Source organism: Oreochromis niloticus, linkage group LG11, assembly GCF_001858045.2.
Source record: "Oreochromis niloticus isolate F11D_XX linkage group LG11, O_niloticus_UMD_NMBU, whole genome shotgun sequence".
NCBI classification, from domain to species: Eukaryota; Metazoa; Chordata; class Actinopteri; order Cichliformes; family Cichlidae; genus Oreochromis; species Oreochromis niloticus.
The window spans coordinates 17,210,055-17,218,491 of NC_031976.2; the positions used below are offsets into that span (position 1 = coordinate 17,210,055).

At 38.5% G+C, this 8,437-nt stretch overlaps 1 pseudogene; it reads left to right on the top strand.

Annotated features, from left to right (window-relative positions):
* Window positions 1–422: 422 nt before the first annotated feature.
* On the top strand, window positions 423–5,628 carry LOC100703848 (hyaluronan synthase 1-like; annotated as a pseudogene).
* The last annotated feature ends 2,809 nt before the right edge of the window (window positions 5,629–8,437 follow it).

The window sequence follows — 8,437 nt, forward strand, 5'->3', positions numbered from 1 at the left end:
TTATTAGTTGATTGTCATCAACAATAAAACGGCTAGAGATCATTTATGGCATGACATTTTGGATTACACTTATAACATATAAACAATAAAAAAAATATCTATAATAAAAAAACAACAATAAGTAAACAGATACATAATGTTCGGGACTCCGCGACCAGCCTTCAACCACGTCGGTTGTTTGCTCCTCACAGCAACTATGAGAAGCTTTGGAACTCCATTCTTTACAGCAAACGGCAGACTGGTCGGAGGTCAAACTCTACACATCTCCGTGATAAAGAAAGAAAGAAAACAAAACAGCTGTATGCACTCCGTACAGTGATGCTTTCGTGTCAGATGGACCACCGCCTTGCTCCTGACGCACGACTGACTCAGCGAGGGCACGCGAGCGTGAAAATATAAGAGGAGGTCCCACTCTGCTCCTCAACAGAGTACACTTTAAAACCCATGCGTTTCAAACCAAGTTCTAAGACAAGAAGAAGTCCTTGTGGATATCACATAATTCTACATGCAGCCACTTTTGACATCAGGTAGGGTTAAAATGCGTGCTTTCATTATTTTATTCATGCTCTTATTATTATTATAATTTTTTTAGCCTATTCATACATGACTAAAATCACTAATTTATTCAAGAATTTTCCAGAATAAGCGTGTTAAATATTATGCCATTTAAAAAACAAGCGCATTGTTGTTGTTGTTATTATTATTATTATTTTATTTTATTTTATTTTATTTTATTTTATTAGTTTTTGTTTGGAAAAATATGATAACATTCGACCTAAGGGGTTTAATAATGGTTTAAAATATTATCCTATATTGAAAGTTGAATGTTGCATCACTTTTTTCGTATACTTTTGCACAGTAGGGCACAGTTCTTCTGATAACGCATTCTTGGATTATCAGCCATAGCTGGACTGGCCAATGGGCATACCGGGCATTTGTCCGGTGGGCCTTCGTTTTTATGGGCCAATGTTTTTTTCTTCTTTTTTTCTTTTTTCTTTTGTAATGGTATAAACAATGAAAGGTGGTGTATTGGCCAGATGCTGGCCGATGTGTAAAAATAACTAAGTTGTTTGATGGTGACAATGGCGGAGCTTCCACAGAGGCCAGCAGGTGGATGAGGGAAAGGGAGGCAGGAGGAGGAGAGGCCCGACGCAGCCGCCGATGCGACTGTCAGGTGAACTGAACTTTAGGTGAGAAGTTATGACCTGCAGTCTATCTGGGTCAGATATAAAACAAGTTTAGGTGGAGTTTATTTTCGCTGTGCTAACTTTTTACAGTCAGTTACAATAACTCCTACAGCGTACTAGCTAACATGACGGAGTTTCTATACAGCTGTGTGGGTGCTATGATGTTACTGATAGTGAACTTTATTTTATTCTTAAGGTTAGTTAGTAGAGTTGCCAACCCTCCCGTAAAAAACGGAATTGTCCTGTATTCAGAGAAAATATTACACGTTTGGTATTGAGCTGAAAAGTGTTGGAAAAGGAACACAGTTTGTCCCATACTTCAGCTAGGATGAAAAAAAAGACACACAGCTGGAATAATTCTGCGTCTTTACGCTGTCAGCTGCCTCTTCCTCTTTCATTCTCTCCCCCTCCCTCTCCTGTTGCTACTTCAATCATGAAACTGATCAATGATCAGCTGATCGGTATTTCTGTCGCAAGTCCCGTCTCTCTTGTTTATCGCTCACTTTGCACAGAAAGAGGAAACCAGTGGATGTCGCATTAAACAACAGCAGCATGTTTAAGCTTGATAAGCTGTTGTTAGAATTTATTTAATATTAATTTCTAGTATCAGCTGATGTTTGTAGGAGCAGCAGCCTTACCATGATGTCGGTTTGGATATCTGGTGAGAGGGAAACATGAAGATGAAACTAGAGATGTCCTTACTGAATCATCAGAGCTGAACAGCTGATGGAGAAACAGGTTTACCTTTTAGGTGACATGAATGAGTTGAAGGGAAGTTATGAACTGTTTCTGAGAGACAAATCACACCATGATCCTTTTCTAGCTGGTAACTATGCAGGGGCGGGTCTAGTAAAGTTTTGCCAGGGGGCCCGGTAGCGCATTAACAGGGAAAGGGGGGCACAAATAAATACTTTTCTTTCTTATTCTAATTTAAAATGTCTCGCTTTTAATAAATAATTATCTGAATCTTACAAACAAAGTTTTTATCTGATGTAAAATGTATAGAAATCATACATATACCAACAAGACAGTGCACATCACTGTCACAACAGCATTTGTTTTCATTCAATGGCATTATAGCTTTTCCTATAATACCTGGTGGGCCGGTCTCTAGTCAAAATGCCCAGGCTGATTTTTTGTCCCAGTCAAGCCCCGTTATCAGCCATGATAGCTTGATCGCTGATTACTACAGTGCAATTATAGATAAATTCTAAGCTGTATTTCTTCCCCTAGCTTGGTAATGAGTCCCATAAATGTTTTGCAACAGTTGTTTTCACTTAATTCCTTTTCTCCCAGTCTGATTGTCTGTGTATATTCTAATGGCTAAATATATTAGCTATGACAAAGAGATATACCCAGAAAAGTTTCAGTCTTTAACAGATTTTTGTCATGTTCTGCTAAACAGGAAACATCTTTTACTCCAATGTGTAGACATTTTGATTAACAAGCTTTCTTGACTCTATTTAAAGTTTTACTGATATGTGTTGTCTGTATCTCCTTAGGTGAAATAAATGGAGCTAAAACCTTTATTGAAGAAGCTGGGTTCAATAATCCGCACCATCCTCACTTTCCTCTTTGCTTTGGCCGTCCTGGGTGTGATGGTGTGGGCCTACATTCAGGGCCATCAGCTGCTGTCGTCCATGTTTGGAATCATCTCCTTTGGCATTTATGGACTCCTACTCTCACTCCATGTGTTGGTCCAGGGCTTGTTTGCCTTTGTTGAGCACCAGCGAATGAAATCTCGAACAAAACCATGCTCCTATACCAAAACAATCGGTTTCACTATATCGGCTTACCAGGAGGACCCTGTTTATCTCTTGAAGTGCTTGAAGTCAGTCAAGGCCCTTGAGTATCCCCCTGAGCTGCTGCGCATCATCATGGTGATAGATGGGAATTCAGATGATGACCAGTATATGATGGATATGTTCAAAGAGGTGTTTGCAGACCAGGATCCGGGCTACTATGTATGGAATAACAACTATCATACCTGGGATCCCACCCAGGTCCAACATGATGAAGAAATTGGCTCAGCAATGGAAGGGGATGCTGATTATGTGGTAGGAGAGGATCCACAGAGAAAAGAAGTAGAGCGCCTGATCCAGACCAAGAGATGTGTGTGCATCATGCAGAAGTGGGGAGGCAAGCGGGAGGTGATGTACACAGCATTTAAAGCCCTGGGATCATCGGTTGATTACATACAGGTATCTACTTTTACTTAAGTGTTTCCTTTCTTATTCTTTTAAAAAAAATGAAGTGTTTCCTATTGTCAATGATGTTATTGCTCCTTTCTCAGGTGTGTGATTCAGATACTATGTTGGACCCTTTGGCCACGGTGGAACTGTGCAAGGTATTGGAGAGTAATCCCAAGTATGGGGCTGTAGGAGGGGATGTGAGGATCCTCAACCTTGAAGAATCCTACATCAGCTTCATGAGCAGTCTCAGGTACTGGATGGCTTTCAACATCGAAAGGGGCTGCCAGTCCTTCTTCAACTGTGTGTCCTGCATTAGTGGCCCTTTAGGTAAGGGAACTCTTTTCTGGCAAAATATTATTATATTAAAGGCTTAAAAGCGTTGATGTAACTCATTGTAACCAACATCTTTTGAATTTGTCATTTCTTGTACTTGTTCATGCAGGTCTGTATAGAAATGATATCCTTCAGCAGTTTCTGGAGAAGTGGTACATTCAGAAGTTTCTGGGAACTCATTGTACATTTGGTGACGACAGACATCTCACCAACCGTATGCTGAGCATGGGATATGCCACTAAGTATGTATTTTCTAGATATTATTAGGCACAAAAATTACATAATAGGGCTCAACAAAGCTCAGTAGCTACAATAATGATTCTACAACATCAAACAAGCAGGTTCTAAAGGTCTGTTTTTTACCCTTTTCCTTCAGATACACTGCTCGCTCAAAATGCTACACAGAAACACCCGCTCAGTTCCTTCGCTGGCTCAACCAACAGACTCGCTGGACAAAATCTTACTTCCGGGAGTGGCTCTACAATGCAATGTGGTGGCACAAGCACTATCTCTGGATGACCTATGAGTCCGTCGTGTCAGGTATTTTCCCCTTCTTTGTCACAGCCACCATAATCCGGTTGTTTTGGACAGGCACTCTGTGGGACATCCTCTGGGTTCTGTGCTGCATCCAGCTTATCGGGCTGGTGAAAGCAGTCTATGCCTGCATCCTGCGGAGAAACATGGTGATGGTGTTTATGTCACTTTACTCAGCTCTCTACATCACCAGTTTGCTGCCTGCTAAGTACTTTGCCATTCTCACAATGAACAAATGCAGCTGGGGAACATCAGGCAGGCGTAAGATTGTTGGTAACTATATTCCACTCCTTCCCCTGTCGGTGTGGGCTGCAATTTTATTAAGTGGACTCTGTTACACCATCTACGAAGAGAGCAAAGAGGACTGGTCAACTGAGGCTAAAAAAATGGAAACTAGATTTCTTATTTATGGCTGTGTAGCCTATGTATGCTACTGGGTTCTTATGATGTTCCTCTATTTTGTGTGGTTCCACAGAGTATGTAGAAAGCGTTGTAAAGTTTACAAAGTGAACGTATAGGTCTGAAGAGCAAAGGTAACTTATTCAAATTCAAACCTTACTATGTGTGTACTTATTTTGTGTCACATTACTGAAGGACAGGGATGTTCTACAATTCTGCCAAAGAAATAAACTGGAAACTGAATAAAAGAATAGACATTGTCGATAATGTACCAGTGAAAAACATGCAAATTATGGTAATAATAATAAAATATGAAACATTTGCATATAAAGACAAACAATTTTTTTATATGGAGATGGTGTTACGTATTCTTTTTTAAATTACACTGATGTGTTTTGTTGTGTAGATGCTTCTCAGGTTACTCTTTGTGAGACATTAAAGGAGGAGATGGGTTTGCATAATATTTATATCTGATATCTGTATATATATATATATAGATAGATATATATAGATATATAAACAGAATGGCATATTTTTTAAATGTTTGTGTATGTCTATGCTGATAATTTAATTTAATTTTAATTTGACCAACACAAGTCCAGAGGTGTGTAAGGTTTCTACAGCATTGTTGGTTTCATTGCACTGGATCCTGGATGCCACTTTCTGCAGCACTGCAAGCTTACTTGAAAATAAATATAATAATAAACAAGCAGAAAAATGTTAAATTACTGCGACATGAATCAAGAAGCACGTCATAAAATAATGTATCACATTGTTTGCTGTATCAAGAAAAGTGAAGTAGGGATGTACTTTGTACAGTGCACTTTATTCAATGCTTTATTGGAGAGAAAATGTAAGAAAACATATATTTTTTATGAATCATCTTAGCAATTGCTTGTAATGGCTGGAATTTTTTAGGAAAATGTGAAAAAGAAATGATGATTTGAGGAACTGCTCAAGAAATAAATTTGTTTTAACATGGACTCTTTTGTCTCGGGTCAAATCATGTTACTAATGGAAAACTATAGAAATGCTGACTTGGTAAATCAAAGAAAAGTGAACACAGTTACATAACACAAGAACATTTCTAGCATTCCCACATAGCTACCATAATTCACAAAGCACCAAACTAAAGTCTTCAAACATCTGTACTGGAAATGCATGAATAGACTTGACTGTGACAGTCCTGGGTCAGTTTACCCAGTCTATATATTTTGGGTAGAAGTTTTTATTTACTTAATTATTTATTCTTTTGATATATATATTTTAAATTGATTTTTTTGGTTTATTAATTATTTATTTATTTAGGTTATTTATCCTTTTTAATCCCTGGTTCGTTTAAACCATCATTTCTTTGAAAACTCACTCAGCTCTGCCTTCATGCAGTTTCCACTTAAACACTGTTTCTGTTCGTTGTATTTTGATGAGTTCCAGCTGTTGTTCCATGTGGTGTTCACAGCTTTGAATTTACTTGATCATCTGTTTACAGACGAACATCCTGCTGCTGATCAGGTCAAATGTGTTTCTCAGTCTTGCATATTTCATATGAGGATCTCATGTACCTGTGGAGTTATTCAGGATCACACATGTTCACACTCACCTGCATCTTCTTTACGTCGCTGTAGCTTCATTAAATACACTAAAGTTATTGTAATAAAACAGTTCAGTGTGATTTTTTTATTTAAACAGGTTTTGCAGCATTTGAGTGCAACACATGTGATGGTTAGCTAACAGCCTGACAGTGAAGTGTCTCTAGATGTACATGGATGTGGTGTTGTCTCAAACATAAAGCAGTATTTATTTAAATGCTAAATAAATGTGCTGCTCAGATGAAACTTAACTGAAAAATATTTAAAATAAATAAGAGCAGTTAGTTGACTGGACTTCAGGATATGAGCACAGACTGTCTTCCTTTTCCAGCTTTGCACTACTTAAAGTATCCCATCCTTCCCAGTGTTCAGTCTCCCAGTATCAGTCAACATTTTCTACATTTCTGCATGAAGATAAGTATAACATCAAATCTGTCTTCTACATGTAGATTTAAGTTATGCAGCGATCTGCTGTCAGTGATGACTTCTTCTATGTTCCTCTTCAGGTCGTCTCCGTGGGTGAATGGGACCATTTAGACCTGAGTGATTTCCCTCCTCACATCAGGTTCACTCTTGCTGGTGTTAAACAGACTTGGAGGAACCACAACAGCCAGAGTTTGATCCCCACTCTCCTGTTTGTGTCTGACACCCGGACATTAGTGAGGAGGAGGATTTACTAGGGCTGTGCGATATGACCAAAATCTCATTTATAGATAGATAGATATTAAGACATCTATCGTCCGATAACGATATAAATCACAAAAATGCAACATTTTCTGTAAATTCTGTGAATCTCGGGCAGCTCGACTTGCATGAAGTGTTTCCAGCTGGGCGTCATGTACCTGGAGTCGAGTGTTTTAACTGATGCATGAAACGATACATTTTTAGACATAAGTTTTAATGGCCGCCGTTTTCTTTGTGAGTATTTATTACACGGCGTGCTGCGGGGAAAAGCGTGTTCTAACGTTTGAGTCTAAGGTTTGTTTTTTTAGCACCTGACGGCTCTTTTTTGTTTCTCATCCGTAAATACTCTGCGTCTTTCACGTGATTCAGTTTATTTTGAAAAGTCTCAACAGGATCTTGAGCTTTATTGTGAAAGGTTTATGTGGAAAAATAAACAAGTGGACACGCCGTGGTTTTACCGTCATTGTTGCCAACGACAACGCATAAAAACAAGTGCTTGTCTGTCTGTAGTGTTGTTATATTAAATATAAGAGAAAGAGAGAACTTTAAGAAATTAATATAGCCACTACAGTGACCATCAAAATGATGAAAAAATATTGCCATAAACAGTTTATTTTGTGACACCACGAAACAAACGACAGCGTAAAATGAAATGATAGACGTTTTTATATCGTCATCCGATATATATCGTTATATCGAACAGCCCTAGGATTTACAATTAAAAACTTCTTTTCAAAGATGCTGTTTCCTGCTGAAACAAAACATTACACCACTGAAGGTAATGAGAATCCTAATGAGTATCCAGAGGTAGAAGGAAAGTTCAGGCTTTCTGTCCAGTTTTCAGTTGGTGGAAAATTTGACACAGACATGTGAGACTACCAAAAGTACTAAGTACAAATACTTTGTTACTGTACTTAAGTACAATTTACAGGTATCAGTAGTTTTTTTCTGACTACTCTTTACTTTCATGCTCTACATTTTAAACAAATATCTGTATCTCAAATGTAGTCGAGTTTCTTTTTCAGAAAACAAGAAAATGTAATGAAGTGATTTTAAAGTTTAAATTGTGTTTTAAATCATGTCTGTGGAGAAAGTCAGACAGATGGAGACAGATAAGGTGAGGGTGGACATCACATGATTTGATATCAACAACTTGATTGGATGTTTAAAGTGTGAAGCTGTGACGTCCAGTAGGAGAGAAAGGGTGAGCAGGTGTAAAAGTGAGGTGAAGAAGAGATTTGGGCTTCTTCCCTTTTGTCATCTGTGAGATGAGCAGGTCAGAAGTTTGGATTGAATTTTTGGCTTTTCACCTGCTCATTGTTGCCATGTCAGATGGTTCTTTCAGAAGGATTTTGACTGACATCATACGTCCACTGGATGCTGCTGTACTGTTGGGTGATGATCATCAACACGGGACTCGGGGATAAGAGCATCTTTAGACCTGGCTGCGCTCATCCTTCCTCCAACCTCTCCTCACCAAAGATAAGAACAAACTCAGCTCACAGTAGGTTAGTTAGAA